The following is a 14556-nucleotide window of genomic DNA, read 5'->3' as shown; positions in this document are numbered from 1 at the left end:
TACTTTAAACCCTTCAAAGTCGCCCGTTTATCCCCATCCCAGCTCAGCCTAATTCCCTTTTATTGTGTCGTTGGGCTGCAAATATACAGTGCCATGCCTAATTGTGCTGCAATCCCACATTAATAACCTGCAACTTTGCATCCCAAGCAGCGAGGAGCACGGAAAAAAAAAGGCAGAAACAGATGCAATTATTTGTTGCTGGCTAAGTTACTGTACGTGACCCAGGTGCTGGAGGACTATTTGCATGTGTTTCTCACCTTTGTTCACCCAGACACATGGGGATCTCGAGCTATTGCTGACTAATTGATAGTTGTAGTAACTGCTATAGGCTCCTTAGATTAGAAATGCATGCAGACGTGTGTCTTGATTCAAACATTAAGGAACACACACACTCTCACTTACTTCCACGGGCAGAAAGTCTTCGTACTGTTAGAGGTGTGTGATGGAGATAGCAGGACATAAAACAGAAGAGAGAGAGACACAGGGAGAGAGAGAGAGACAGAGACAGAGAGATGGCATGCAGCATATATACCCCTACAAATAGTTCTAAAATGCGTTTGCAAATGCAGAAGTCTTCAGAACCATCCAACAGTTCAGCACAACCCTTTTTATCTCTTCTCCGCGGGACGTCTCCATCCAGATTACTCGAAAAAAAGCGGAAAAGGTGAGAGCTCTGCCATCTTAGCTCTGAATTCATCTGATTTCCTTTTTTTTTTTTTTTTTTTTTCTCTCTCTCTCTCTATATCTCCCCCCCCTCCTTCTCTCCCTTGTATTCCTTATGCCATTGTCCATTCTTATGATGGCAGCCGCCCTTGCTCTTGAATGCAAGTGTCACAGCGGGAGCAAAAAGGGTTCAGGGCTGCATTGTCAAAGCCATGGTTGCCTATTGTTTCTTAGCCTTTCACTGCTCTGCTTTTCCGAGCCTCTTTCCCTATCAGTGGCCCCTGTCAAGGGGAGGAGTAGGGAGAAAATTGCAAGAGTTAGTCGTCCTTTTTATTGCACACTGTTATGATAAACAGCCCCAGCAATACATCCCACAAAATTAGGAATTATAACGACGGGACGGGGGGAAAAAAAAGGAAATTTCTTTGTAGGTTTGCGTTTGGCGCTGCCCTTATGTCAAAAGCTTGGTTTTCTTAGGAAAGACTTTTGTATTGGTGGTTTTTATTTTTTTTTTTAATTTTTTTTTTTTTTTTTTGCCCAGCAAAAAATAGAGGCAGCTGCAAAGTGAACAGTGAGCTATTTAGCCACAAGGTAAAAATTTCCTGTTGCTATTTGGATACTGATGCTTTTCAATTTTAAAGGTGTGTGTGGGGGGGAGAAAGCATGACTGAAAGCATTTCTCTAGCTGTCCATCCATCCATCCATCCATCCATCCATCCATCCATCCATCCATCTCTATTTTATGTTTTAAAGCAATTGAAAACGGGTTTTAAAAAGGCCAGGGAGGCTGTTTGCAAGTTGGTTTTATTTGGGGGGGGAAAAAAAAAATAATAAATAAAAAAAATCTCTCAGTGCAGAATGAGGTTTGTGTTTCAGCTGATTGAATCTTGTGCTGGGAGATGGAGGGGGATGAGTGTCCTGCTCGTGCTTTGTCAGGGCATTCAGAGTAAAATCTTGTCACAATTTCTTCCTTTGGTGGAAAGGGGAAAAAAATGAATGCAGGCAGGAGTTTGGTTGGCATTTCAGCATGCGTTTGATTGTCTGGTGTGCACAGGCCAGCTCTGCCCGTGCTCAAAACTTCAGGGAGGTTACAAAGTCGTGGCCTCAAAAGTTTTTTTGTTTTACTGCGTTTGAGGTGAGATTGCTGAGAGGAGAAAATTATTTCTAAAAAAGGGGCCGCCCAGAATATTTATGTGTTCAAGCTGTAAATATTTTATTCATTTCACTTTAAATTTTATTTTTACTTACGTTAAAAAAGAATCTAACAAAGTGAAAGAGAAGCAAATGCAATTTGGTTTGTGTTTTTTTCTGTAAATTTGAGCATCATCCTTCCAATCCTTAAATTTTCCTCACTGCCCTCAATATACAGGATATTTAACAGTCTGGGGGTTTAATTTTTGCAAGCCTATTATTATTTTCTTTTGGCTGAGCTGTTACATGATCAGGAATTATTAAAAGCAAACACTGCAGACCGTTCAGATATGTGCTGCTCGAGGCTGAATATCTGAGCCATTGCAAACGTCTCGTGCTATTTTATCATGTCTAATAATACCAGGCACAGATGTAAATGTGGTTGAAGTCTTAGAGAAGCTCGCGGAGAAATTCTCCTCAAACTGCTCGGGCTTGGTTTTGGTTCTGGTGCAGAAAATCGAGTTGGCCGAGCCTCCAAACGAGAGGTTTTGGTGGGAATTTAGAAAAAGGGCCAAGATATTTCACCTGGGTTCCCTCTTAACTCTCAGGATGCCGAAATAGAAGTGATTTGAGGACCAAATTCTCCCAGACAACTGGCTTTGCCTTTTCTCCCCCGTGCTGGTGCTTTTTACACTCATTTATTGCCCTGCACCGCCAAGTTCTAGGTCAAGTATGCGCCTGTTTGGAATATCTTTACGTTTGAAACTTTTTTTTTTTTCATGAAGAAATGATGAAAGAACTCTGGCCTTGTTTTAAATCAAGCTCTGAATGCAGCTGAGGCCACCCTGGGAGCACAATGTTTAATTTCCATTCGACATCTGCCTTATATTTCCCATTGCAGCCCAGGCTCTGCGTGGAAGGAGCACTTAGCGCTGATAAAAAGTTTGGCATCTCTTTTGTCAGAGGTTGTAATTTCTGTTCTCTCAATCTGGACTGTCATTTTGTAAAAAAATCTTTTGTCACCGGAGCTGAATGGAAAACCTGGAATGTGCAAGAGATTAAAGAAATGGGGGAAGAGGATTGGAACGTGCGCAGCGATTCTGGGCGCTCCCCTCTCCGAGACAGATGGTGCCTAATCCTGATTTTTCCTTATTCCAGTGGCAATTCCGAGCTGTCCCTCTGAATCCACAACTGAATGCTGATGAATCAGGATCAGGCCTGGCTCATTTCTTTGCTTTTGGAGGCTGTGGGTTGATCTGGCAGGGATTTCTGCAGGCACAAAAATCCGCCCTGGCACTCCTGCTCAGAGGTGCCCACTGAGTGACTCCAGCACTGCCCCGAGTCCCACTCTTCCTCCTCCTCCTCCTCCTCCTCCCTGACCTTCCAATTCTGGGAATAAATGTCTGATATGAGGGGTTTTCTTTAGGTAGGTCTGGGTGGGGAAATCTCAGAGAATTTGGTGGGGTTTTCTTCAGGTAGTTCTGGGTGGGGAAATCTCAGAGAATTTGATGTGTCTGGGCACTCCACAGTGTCAGGTTTGCCAGGGGATGAAAAGAAGTTTTTACAGAGAAAAGGCAAAAGTATTTAGCCCCACATATGAATTTTAAAAAGGGTGATTCAGGGAGTGAGGTGTTGCAGTCTGATCTGTTTCAGGTGGAGAAGGGAAAACTTCACTCTGTGTTCAATTGTTTAAATTTATTTTGTCTCCTTATTAACCAAAACAACTTGTGCTCACTTTGCTTTTATATAAGAATATAAAAATGCTGCTTTTTGCCCCAGATTCTGTTCTGTAATCTGAACTGCTCTGTGTGCTGTCAGCTCAAGTTCCAGGCACCTCTTTCACTCTTTCTTGTGGGATTTCAGTGAGCAACACTTACAGCTCTGTTCTACAAAGAAATAAATATATCTCATTTTTTAAATTATTTTTTTCCCCTCTGATAGGAGTAACTTCAGTGGGAATTGCTCATGAAAAAGAGAAAGGATCACCTGGATTCTTCTGGAGCTGGGAGTCAGGGCCAGAAATCTGCAGGAAGGACCTGCCCAAGGAGGAAGAAGAGAATTTCACTTCTCCAGAGCTCCATCCCACCTGGAGCTCCAGGCAAGTACCATTCCCCTGCTTGGAGTTCTCACACACAGAAATTGTCTCAGTGAGGTTGGATTGCATTAAAATGTGATGAGAATTCGGTGCATTAATCAGGGATCTTGTCCCCTCCATGGCCAGGGTGCCACTGCACACTTGTGGAGGTTTTTAGAGTCCAAAATTCAGCAAGAGCCAGCCCAGAGAGTTGTCAGGAAAAGCTGAACTTGGGTTATGAGCCTTTGGCCAACCCCAAATCCATTTTTTGTTACTACTTTAAATCACTGATTAGGCAGCCCTGTGCCTTTTCAGGATTTTGGGGGTGGCAGACCCCCAGAACTGAGCCCCTGTTTTAAACAGAAGCACCACTTTTATTGACAGGAATGCATTTCCTGAGCCAGGGTGGAGATTGTGGAAATTGTGGGAATTCTGGAAATTCAGGGTGGAATTTTGTGTCCAGGTGGGCTCTGCATGCCATGGGCAGCGCGTTCCCAGGGGATTCCACTGCTTTCCTTCTTCCTGCCCATGGAATTCATCCCTTGATGGGAGCAAAGCTTGGCAGAAAAGAGATTCTTTAAAAGCGGAAGAGACTGAAAAAAGGCATGAAAGAACTTCTTTTCCACTGGGAAAATCCTGCTTGGCACAAAACATGTGCCAGGGTTTAACCAAACCAGAACTCTGAGACTGAGAACAGCAGAAAACTTTCATGTGACAGTGTTGGCAAGAAAGGGAAATAAGGATTTTTTTAATGGGTCAGTTGCTTTGTTTTGGTGTTGTGGCAGAAGTGCCTCGTGTGCTCAAGTCTGCCTTAATTCACATTTCGGAACATTATTTCTCACGAGGTGATTTGGGTGGGAAGATGATTTGTAGTATTTATTTTGTAGTATTTTCAGTTGTATTTATACACCTGTAATCTGCTCCATTGCTTTCATCAGGCTGTGCATGGAATTCCCACTTTTACTGACAGGATTGCATTTTCCTGAGCCAGGGTGGAAACTGTGGAAACTCAGGGTGGAAATTCCTGAAAATTGTGGGCATCGTTTTCTTTCTTTACATTTGCTTTGACTACGAAGGACTTTACCTGGATGTGAGCTACAGGTTTTAAATGGAATTTCACTGATTGTGTTTCCTCCTGTTCTTTGGGTTTTCCAGCGTATTTTTGTCCATGGTTTGAGAAGGGGCACTTGTGTGGTGTCACCTTTGAGGGCCTGGTTGCTTTTTCAGTTGCTGCAGGACTTGGAGGCATTTGGAGAGTTTGAGATGGGATTTTGGGAAGGAATTCCTGGCTGGAATTCCTTCTCAAAGGAATCCATGGAATCCCTGGAAGTGCCCAAGGCAGGGTTGGATGGAGTTTGGGACCACCTGGGACAGTGGAAGAGGTCCCTGCCCATGGGATGGGCTTTAGGGTCCTTCCCAACCCAAACCATTCCGTGATTTCTGTGAATTGAACAGCCCTGTCCAGGCCTTTATCAAAGCCAAAGAACATTTCTCCATTGTAAAAATATATTAGAATATGTTTAGGATTTATTTCTATTTTAAATATAAATAGAATATTTTCTTCTTCTTATATTCTAAGATTCCCTTAGGATCTTAGAATATAAGAAGAACAAGAGAGGTACAACCTTTTTATTATTGTTTTTAATTTTTATCTTGCACCTGTAGAAGCTGCGAGCAAGGAGAAAAGATTTGTGTTTGGCAGTGGGTTCAGCCTCAGATAAAATCTGAGCCCTTAATTTAAAACAAAAGCTGATGAGGAATTTTTTCACTAAGACATTTTTCTATTGAAAACTGTAATAGCTCAGTGAGTTAAACCCTGGGAGATGTTTGGTTTTTTTTCAATATCTCTTTGCAAAGAAATGGAGAAAAAGTTTAGTTTTGCTGAAGTTTTCAAAATTGCTGGAAGAAGCACAAATATTTTTGCGTCATCCCACATGATTTGAGATGATCCCAGAGCTTTGTAAACTTTCCAGGGGTGACTCAACTTTTGGAGGTGCAAAAGGGGAAAATGGGATGGGGAGACACAGGAGGGAGGGAGGTGAATAATCAGGTTTATAGTTTGAAATCAGTAATTAAAATAATGATAAATAAAAGTAGTGAGAATTTAGTGTTCAAAGCCAGTGTTGGATGGGTGTTATTTAATTTATTAAATAACATTTATTAAATTGAAACTTTAATAAATCATATTTTGGGGATTTTCTGGGCTGTTTGGTTTGGGGACAGTGTTGGGAGCAGCTCAGACCAGGGGCTGGGTGACAAACCCTGCTTGTCCTGAGGTTCAAACCCAACTTGTTGTGGCTGCAGATGACAGGCCGAGCCTCCCAGAATCCCTGCTGTCCTTTCAGTGTGGGCTTCATCAAGCAGGCTGTGATTAATTGCAGCAGAGCTGCTTTTAATTGGAAACAGAATCTCAGGCTGAGCTTCCCCTCCATGTACGGATCATATGGGGGCTGGATGTGCTGATTTGTAAAAATATGTATTCACTGTACATAATATTATATCTTTTAATTGAGAATATTATATATTTTAATTGTAGAAATATATCCATCAAATACATCTATTTATTTATGTAATCAGTATGTAGCTATCCATATAAATAGATATTTTATCTCTGATTCTCCATAATCTCACCAATAGCTCTGCCTCACATTCCTGTGCTGCTGGGGCAGGTCCAGCTGAAGTCACAGAAATTTTGTGTGACTTCAGCTGCTTGTGGGACCCAAAAAATATGTATTCACTGTAAATAACATTATATATTTTAATTGCACAAATAAATCTATCCAATACATCTATTTATCCATTTAATCAATACAAATATATCCATATAAATAGATATTTTCTCTCTGATTCAGCCCTAATCTCACCAGTAGCTCTGCCTCACATTCCTGTGCTGCTGGGGCAGGTCCAGCTGAAGTCACAGAAATTTTGTGTGACTTCAGCTGCTTGTGGGACCCAAAAAATATGTATTCGCTGTAAATAACATTATATATTTTAATTGTACAAATAAATCTATCCAATACATCTATTTATCCATTTAATCAATACAAATCTATCCATATAAATATATCCATCAAATACATCTATTTATTTGTGTAATCAGTATGTAGCTATCCATATAAATAGATATTTCCTCTCTGATTCAGCCCTAATCTCACCAGTAGCTCTGCCTCACATTCCTGCTGTGGCAGGTCCAGCTGAAATTCCAAAGTTCTGGGAGTCCAGCTGCTTGTGGGACCCAAAAAATATGTATTCACTGTACATAATAATATATTTTAATTGTAGAAATAAATCCATCAAATACATCTATTTATTTATGTAATCAGTATGTAGCTATCCATATAAATAGATATTTTCTCTCTGATTCTCCATAATCTCACCAATAGCTCTGCCTCACATTCCTGTGCTGCTGGGGCAGGTCCAGCTGAAATCCCAAAGTTCTGGGAGTCCAGCTGCTTGTGGGACCCAAAAAATATGTATTCATCTTAAATAACATTATATATTTTAATTGTACAAATAAATCTATCCAATACATCTATTTATCCATTTAATCAATACAAATCTATCCATATAAATAGATATTTCCTCTCTGATTCAGCCCTAATCTCAAGAGTAGCTCTGCCTCACATTCCTGTGCTGCTGGGGCAGGTCCAGCTGAAATCCCAAAGTTCTGGGAGTCCAGCTGCTTGTGGGACCCAAAAAATATGTATTCACTGTACATAATACTATATATTTTAATTGTAGAAATAAATCTATCAAACACATCTATTTATTTATTTAATCAGTAAATAGCTATCCATATAAATAGATATTTGCTCTCTGATTCAGCCATAATCTCAGGCATTGTCCCTCTGTGAGGTCACACCTTGAGTGCTGTGTCCAGTCTGGACCTGGAGGGGCTGGAGCGTGTCCAGGGCAGGGAATGGAGCTGGGAAGGGTCTGGAGAGGCTGAAAGAGCTGGGAAGGGGCTCAGCCTGGAGAAAAGGGGGCTCAGGGGGGCCCTGTGGCTCTGCACAGCTCCTGACAGGAGGGGACAGCCCCAGGACAGGCTCTGCTCCAGGGAACAGGGACAGGAGGAGAGGGAACGGCTCAGGGTGGGATCAGCAGGAATTTCCCCATGGAAAGGTCGTGAAATGCTGTCAGGGGCTGCCTAGGGAGGTTTGGAGTCCCCAACCCTGGAATTGTCCCAGGAAAGCCTGGATGTGCACTCAGAGCTCTGGCCTTGGAGGTTTTTTTCCAACCTAAATGATTCCATGCATCACTGGAGTGCCCAAATTCAGAGGAACTGGCTCTGTCTTGTGAAATACTGACAGGGGCTGCCCAAGGAGATTTGGAGTCCCCATCTCTGGAGATGTCCCTGGATGTGCACTCAGAGCTCTGGTGGGGATTGAGCACAGATTGGGCTTGATGGTCTTGGAGGTTTTTCCAACCTAAATGGTTCCATGCATCACTGGAGTGCCCAAATCCCCGAGGAACTGTATCTGTATTGTGAAATACTGTCAGGGTATGCCCAGGGAGGTTGAGAGTCCCCAGCCCTGGAGGTGTCCCAGGAAAGCCTGGATGTGCACTCAGCTCTGGTTGAACTTGATGATTTTGGAGGTTTTTCCAACCTTAATAATTCCATGCATCACTGGAGTGCCCAAATCCCAGAGGAACTGTCTCTGTATTGTGAAATACTGACAGGGGATGCCCAGGGAGGTTTGGAGTCCCCATCTCTGGAGGTGTCCCTGGATGTGCACTCAGAGCTCTGGTGGGGATTGGGCACAAGCTGGGCTTGATGATCTTGGAGGTTTTTCCAACCATGCATCACTGGAGTGCCCAAACCCCAGAGGAACCGGCTCTGTATTGTGAAATACTGACAGGGGCTGCCCAGGGAGGTTTGGAGTCCTCAACCCTGGAGGTGTCCCAGGAAAGCCTGGATGTGCACTCAGAGCTCTGCTTGGACTTGATGGCCTTGGAGGTTTTTCCAACCTTAATGATTCCATGCATCACTGGAGTGCCCAAATCCAGAGGAGCTGGCTCTGTATGGTGAAATACTATCAGGGGATGCCCAGGGAGGTTTGGAGTCCCCAGCCCTGGAGGTGTCCCAGGATGTGCACTCAGAGCTCTGGTGGGGATTGGGCACAAGTTGGGCTTGATGATCTTGGAGGTTTTTCCAGCCATGCATCACTGGAGTGCCCAAATCCCTGAGGAACTGGCTCTGTATTGTGAAATACTGTCAGGGTATGCCCAGGGAGGTTTGGAGTCCCCATCCCTGGAGGTGTCCCTGGATGTGGCACTCAGCTCTGGTGGGGATTGGGCTTCATGGCCTTGGAGGTTTTTTTCAACCTTAATGATTCCATGCATCACTGGAGTGCCCAAGCCCAGAGGAGCTGGCTCTGTCTTGTGAAATACTGACAGGGGATGCCCAGGGAGGTTTGGAGTCCTCATCCCTGGAAGTGTCCCAGGAAAGCCTGGATGTGCACTCAGAGCTCTGCTTGGACTTGATGGCCTTGGAGGTTTTTTCCAACCTTAATAATTCCATGCATCACTGGAGTGCCCAAACCCCAGAGGAACTGCCTCTGTCTTGTGAAATGCTGTCAGGGGATGCCCAGGGAGGTTTGGAGTCCTCATCCCTGGAGGTGTCCCAGGAAAGCCTGGATGTGGCACTCAGCTCTGGTTGAACTTGATGATCTTGGAGGTTTTTCCAACCATGCATCACTGGAGTGCCCAAATCCCAGAGGAACTGTCTCTGTATTGTGAAATGCTGTCAGGGGATGCCCAGGGAGGTTTGGAGGCCCCATCCCTGGAGGTGTCCCAGGAAAGCCTGGATGTGGCACTCAGCTCTGGTGGGGATTGGGCTTCATGGTCTTGGAGGTTTTTTCCAACCTAAATGATTCCATGCATCACTGGAGTGCCCAAGCCCAGAGGAACTGGCTCTGTCTTGGCTTTCAGACCTGGAACCTGCAGCTCAGGCTGGAATTGTTGGTTTAACCCTGAGCCAGTCCTGGGCCTGCTGGACAAAGCAGCTCTGACAAACCAACAACCTAAAATGCCCCAGACTGCACACTGGGAGATGAAAACCTTATGAACCACTGAAATAATTTCATTTCTGTGACATTCCAGGCTCATTTTAAGAGGAGGTGACTTCAGAAATGTCCATGAACTAATCCACCCTAAAGATGGGCGGTGATGAAGATGCTCACTGGGTTTTTCACAAGAGGAATAGAAACAATAACCCAAATTCTCATCTCTCACTGCTTTGTCCCCACATTGTGACATCAGTTCAGTTCAGTGGCATCAATCACAGGCTCTAGAACAGGAGTATTACAATTTTGGCAAAGGAACATATGATATGTGGAAAATGATGGAGCTGCTGTAAGTTGTGAATGTGTTCCTGGTGATTTCTGCATGGATTTCAGTGAAATCCAAACCTTGGGAAGTGATTCTGGCTTTAGGAAGAGACTGACAGACACTGGCAGCACGTGCAAACCAGACACACAGAGGAGGAAATTTGTGTCAGGATCTCTGTCAGGTACAATTTGAGCTGGGAGGTTTAAACAGAATTAAATAGTTTGTGGGGAAAATTCACTACAGGGATGCTGGACTGGAAGCTGATTTCACAGCCAACAAACTGCTGGGAGCCTTTCAGGGAGCTCCAATGGATTTTTGGGTCAAATTCTTCTGAACATGTGGATTATTCTACTTTCACTTATTGACAGTGAGATTTTCACCCCAATAAAGAAGAAGCTGCTGGCAGAACTCAGCCCCTAAATGGCACAAAGTGGCAATGACAGGATTTTGAAAGGATTTTACCAAACTCTGTGTAATTCCTCTCAGCAAAGTGATCTGGTGCTCTGCTGCTCCCAGCCTGGGCTGTGCCAGGAAAGGCACTCCCAGGTCAGCAGCTTCCATTTCCTATGGAGCCTTCCTGGAGAGCTCAGTCCCACTCAGGAGCGCTCACAGGAGGGGCCAACAGCTCTGCCACGTGTGTCTGTGCTGCTGTGGCAGCTCCAGCTGAAACCCCTCAAACTCTTTGAGTTCAGCTGCTTGTGGGACCCAAAAATATGTATTCACTGAAGATAATATTATATATTTTAATTGATAATATTATATCTTTTAATTGTAGAAATATAGCTATCAAATACATCTATTTATCTATTTAATCAGTAAATAGCTACCCATATAAATAGATATTTGCTGTCTGATTTAGCCATAACCTCACCAATAGCTCTGCCACACATTCCTGTGCTGCTGTGGCAGGTCCAGCTGAAATCCCTAAAACTCTGTGAGTTCAGCTGCTTGTGGCACCCAAAAAATATGTATTTACTGTACATAATATTATATATTTTAATTGATAGTATGATGTATTTTAATTGTAGAAATATATCCATCAAATACATCTATTTATCTATTTAATCAGTAAATAGCTACCCATATAATTAGATATTTGCTGTCTGATTTAGCCATAACCTCACCAATAGCTCTGCCACACATTCCTGTGCTGCTGTGGCAGGTCCAGCTGAAGTCACAGAAGTTCTGTGAATTCAGCTGCTTGTGGGACCCAAAAATATGTATTTACTGTACATAATATTATATATTTTAATTGATAGCATGATATATTTTAATTGTAGAAATATATCCGTCAAATACATCTATTTATCTATTTAATCAGTAAATAGCTACCCATATAAATAGATATTTGCTGTTTGATTTAGCCCTAATCTCACCAATAGCTCTGCCACACATTCCTGTGCTGCTGTGGCAGCTCCAGCTGAAGTCACAGCAGCTCTGTGTGAGTTCAGCTGCTTGTGGGACCCAAAAAATATGTATTTACTGTACATAATATTATATATTTTAATTGATAGTATGATGTATTTTAATTGTAGAAATATATCCGTCAAATACATCTATTTATCTATTTAATCAATACATATCTACCCATATAAATAGATATTTGCTGTCTGATGTAGCCATAACCTCACCAATAGCTCTGCCACATGTGCCTGTGCTGAAGTCACAGGGGCTCTGAGTTCAGCTGCTTGTGGGACCCAAAAAATATGTATTCACTGTACATAATATTATATATTTTAACTGTAGAAATAAATCTATCAAATACACATATTTATTAATTTAATTAGCATGTAGCTATCCATATAAATAAATATTTGCTCTCTGATTCAGCCATAATCCCACCAATAGCTCTGCCACACATTCCTGTGCTGCTGTGGTAGCAGTCACAGCAGCTCTGAGTTCAGCTGCTTGTGGGACCCCAAAAAATATGTTTTCCCTGTATATAATATTATATGTCAGGCCTCCAGCTTGTCTCTCTTTGCACATTTCAAGTGCCTTTATTTGCAGCTGGCTGCTACTTTGGGGTAGGTGCTGCATTTTCCTATTTCCCTAATTTCTGGATAAAAGGGAGGCACTGCAGCGTCTGTGGGAAGGAGCAGCTCCTGGTGCTGCTTTTTTCTCTTTCCCAGGAGGTAATTTCTGGATTTTCTGGATAAAAGGGAGGCATTGCAGCATCTGTGGGAACAGGCAGCTCCTGGTGCTGCTTTTTTCACTTTCCCAGGAGGAAATTTCTGGATAAAAGGGGGACCTGTGGGAAGGAGCAGCTCCTGGATGGTGACACATTGGTGGCCCTGCCTGCTGCCACCTGAAGGGCTCTTCGGGGACAGGCAGGGGGGGATTTAGGCCCACAATATTATGTCTCAAAACAGAAAACACCCGACCCTAGAGCAGCTGTAATGGCATAATAGGATAAGTGCAAGGCAGAAGCAGCAGGGTATAATAGGTACTCAGCTGCCTCTGTATTTACCTGGATGGAAGAAAGCTGGGAAACCAGGCCAGCATGGGGACAGTGGCAGTGTAAATGCACCAGGGGATGGCTGTGGGTGAAGAGAAAAGGCAGCAATCCCAGGTGTTATATAATAAATAATAATAATATTTGTGCTCGGCCTGAAAGGCCTCACCCAGCTTTGAGTGCTGCCGGGGCCTCTCTGGTGTTGGGTTTCCTAATTCCTTCTCTCCTCCTGGCTCTCTAAAAGCCTCTGCCTGGTGGTTTTTTGTGCTTTATTATGTCTGGAGTGGAGAGCAGCTTTCATCTAGGCAGAAAAAGCTCTGGATTTCAGCAGCTGGGAGGGAAGGGAAATGTGGATGGCCAAGGCTGTTTGTGGTGTTTCCATCCCTGGTAATGTCCAGGCCAAGCTGGGACAGTGTCCCTGAGGCGAGATTGAAGGTCCCTTCAACCCAAACCAGTCTGGGATGGGGAAACAGGAAACACAACAGGGGAAATCCCAACAGTGAGATCCATCCGCCTTCCTCATCCGCCTTCCTCATCCACCTTCCTCATCCAGCCCTCACCCACCCTCCCACAGGAGGGATTTTGCTGCAGGTCCCAGAGTGAGAGCAGCTTTCATCTGCCTTTCTCTGGGCAAAAAACACCTGGATTTCAGCAGCTGGGAGGGCAGGGAAATGTGGTGGATGGCCAAGGCTGTTTGTGGTGCTTCCATCTCTGGGAAAGTCCAGGCCAAGCTGGGACATTGTCCCTGAGGCGAGATTGAAGGTCTCTTCCAACCCAAACCAGTCTGGGATGGGGAAACAGGAAACCCAACAGGGGAAATCCCAACAGTGAGATCCATCCACCTTCCTCATCCACCTTCCCCATCCAGCCCTCCTACAGGAGGGATTTTGCTGCAGGTCCCAGAGTGAGAGCAGCTTTCATCTGCCTTTCTCTGGGCAAAAAACACCTGGATTTCAGCAGCTGGGAGGGCAGGGAAATGTGGTGGATGGCCAAGGCTGTCAGTGGCAGATGTCCCTGAAGTGAGACTGAAGGTCCCTTCCAACCCAAACCAGTCTGGGATGGGGAAACAGGAAACCCAACAGGGGAAATCCCAACAGTGAGATCCATCTCATTCACCTTCCTCATCCAGCCCTCCCACAGCAGGGGTTTTGCTGCAGGTCCCAGAATTCTGGGCTTGCTGATGCTCTGGTGGAATCTTTCAGGCCCAGACACGACTTTCTGGCACTCATAACTATTTTTAAGCTGGGTTTTCTCTGCTGCTCTTTGATGTAGGCTCAGCTTTGCTCGTGGCTCTGTGGCTTATCTGCATCCCTGATTTCACTTTTCACTTTGCTGACTTGGGTGCAGATCCTCCTGTTTAAGTGATGAGTCATTTTGACTTTGGATGAAAATTTGCATTTTTTTTTTTTCCACAGGGGCACTTAGGAGCAGGTTAAATGAACCATTTAGATGATTGAGAGAGGGAGATGCCAGGGGAAGTGGAAATGTGTGCTCTGCTATTTTGCTCCTCTTTGCTTCAGATTGCTTTTATTCATTTAATTCCTGAGGTGGGGATTGCTGAGTAGTGCCTCCCTCAGCATTGCCTCCCTTTCCTGGATTCCTCGGGCTGAATTATTTGGAATTCATTGATGGGTTTCAAATTGTTGTTTTCCCTGTAGTGCTGTGCCATCTAACAGCAAAATCCAAAAATTCCAGGAATTTTCAAGGTGGAGAGAACTGTTGGACATGCACAGAAAGATGCACATAGGAGTCTTTAGGAATGAGAGATGTGGAGTTAAAAAGTAGAAAATGAAACTTGCAAATATGGATTTTGTGAATTTTCCAAAGTGGAGCCAGTGGCTTTTAGGAGGAAAATCTAGTTCAAAAAATCCTAAAGTATGAAACATCATTAATATTTCCAAGGGGG

The 14556-nt window shown here is 43.9% G+C and overlaps 1 protein-coding gene across 10 annotated transcripts in view; it reads left to right on the top strand.

Annotated features, from left to right (window-relative positions):
- Positions 1-14556, top strand: part of LOC106630104 (uncharacterized) — a 178040-nt gene that overhangs the window by 37806 nt on the left and 125678 nt on the right. For 7 of the 10 annotated variants that reach the window (XR_012583881.1, XR_012583877.1, XR_012583884.1 and 4 more), the window contains exon 3: positions 3736-3892. The gene's annotated coding sequence lies outside the window, so the exon portion shown is untranslated. Of the gene's footprint in view, positions 1-23; positions 665-812; positions 1091-1204; positions 1255-3735; positions 3893-14556 lie in introns of those variants that run through there. The other 3 variants (XR_012583878.1, XR_012583879.1, XR_012583880.1) reach the window with 3 other exon arrangements.

This window comes from Zonotrichia albicollis, chromosome 27, assembly GCF_047830755.1.
Source record: "Zonotrichia albicollis isolate bZonAlb1 chromosome 27, bZonAlb1.hap1, whole genome shotgun sequence".
NCBI classification, from domain to species: Eukaryota; Metazoa; Chordata; class Aves; order Passeriformes; family Passerellidae; genus Zonotrichia; species Zonotrichia albicollis.
Note: the sequence above shows the minus strand (reverse complement) of the source record. Positions and strands in the feature narration are given on the sequence as shown.